The sequence below is a fragment of the Aethalodelphis obliquidens genome, unplaced genomic scaffold (assembly GCF_003676395.1).
Source record: "Aethalodelphis obliquidens isolate GAN/ISIS:26980383/991018 unplaced genomic scaffold, ASM367639v1 scaffold8, whole genome shotgun sequence".
Classification (NCBI taxonomy): domain Eukaryota; kingdom Metazoa; phylum Chordata; class Mammalia; order Artiodactyla; family Delphinidae; genus Aethalodelphis; species Aethalodelphis obliquidens.
The window spans coordinates 31,197,605-31,198,763 of record NW_020837952.1 but is presented as its reverse complement, the minus strand read 5'-3'; the positions used below and the strand labels follow the sequence as shown (position 1 = coordinate 31,198,763).

At 33.3% G+C, this 1,159-nt stretch overlaps 1 non-coding gene across 1 annotated transcript; it reads right to left on the bottom strand.

The window, feature by feature from the left end:
- Window positions 1-398: 398 nt before the first annotated feature.
- Window positions 399-505, bottom strand: LOC113621384 (U6 spliceosomal RNA). Its single transcript, XR_003433169.1, has one exon. It is a non-coding gene; the product is annotated as a U6 spliceosomal RNA (small nuclear RNA).
- Between the last annotated feature and the right edge of the window lie 654 nt (window positions 506-1,159).

Sequence of the window (1,159 nt, the reverse complement as noted above, 5' to 3'; positions counted from 1 at the left end):
ATCATTTGCAAATATTTTCTCTCATTCCATAAGTTGTCTTTTCATTTTGCTGATGGTTTTCTTTGTTCTGATAAAGCTTTTAAGCTTGATTAAGTCCCGTTTGTTTATTTTTTCTTTTATTCCTTTTGCCTTGGGAGACTAATCTAAGAAAATATTGCTACAATTTATGTCCCAGAATGTTTTGCCTGTGTTCTCTTCTAGGAGTTTTATGGTGTCTTTTCTTATATTTAGGTCTTTAAACTATTTTGAGTTTATTTTTGTATATGGTATGAGGGAGTGTTCTAATTTCATTGATTAACATGTAGCTGTCTGGCTTTCCCAAAACCACTTGCTGAAGAGACTGTCTTTTCGTCATTGTATATCCTTGCCTCCTTTGTTGTATGTAGATTTTTTTTTTTTTTAATACAGAACACTTCACAAATTTGCATGTCATCCTTATGCAGAGGCCATGCTAATCTTCCCTGTATCGTTCCTATTTTAGTATGTGTGCCACTGAAGCGAGCACTGTTGTAGATTAATTGACTGTACATGTGTGGGTTTATTTCTGGGCTCTCTATTCTGTTCCATTGATCTACATGTCTGTTTTTGTGCCAATACCATGCTGTTTGATTACTGTAGCTTTGTAGTATTGTCTGAAGTCTGGAAGGGTTATGCCTCCAGCTTTGTTCTTCTTCCTCAGATTTGCTGTGGCAATTCTGGGTCTTTTGTGGTTCCATATAAATTTATTTTAAAGTGATAAATAAAGCATGTTCTTTGACCTCAGAAAAATTCTAATCAAAATAAGTACAAAAATGAGTCAGAGGGTAAGGATGTGATTTTGCCACTCTTGTCAAGCAAGCTATTCAAATCATTACAAGTATGTGAACTGAATAGGCTGCAAAAAAAAAAACAAAAAAAAGATGGTTCAATGATCTTTGAAGTTTAATCTGGCACTATCGTTGGGGATTTATATCAATATTTCAGGCCAATACAAAAATTAGAAATGTTTTACACATATCTGACTTCTAGATTTGTTTACAGGTTATGGGGATGGTATATGTATTCTGGACTGATGTATTTGAAATAAACTACTGTGTCACAAAGGAATAGGAAAGAGAATAAAGAGCTCTATGAATTGTAAACTGTATCTTACATATTTTGTCTGCATAATGATAAAAAA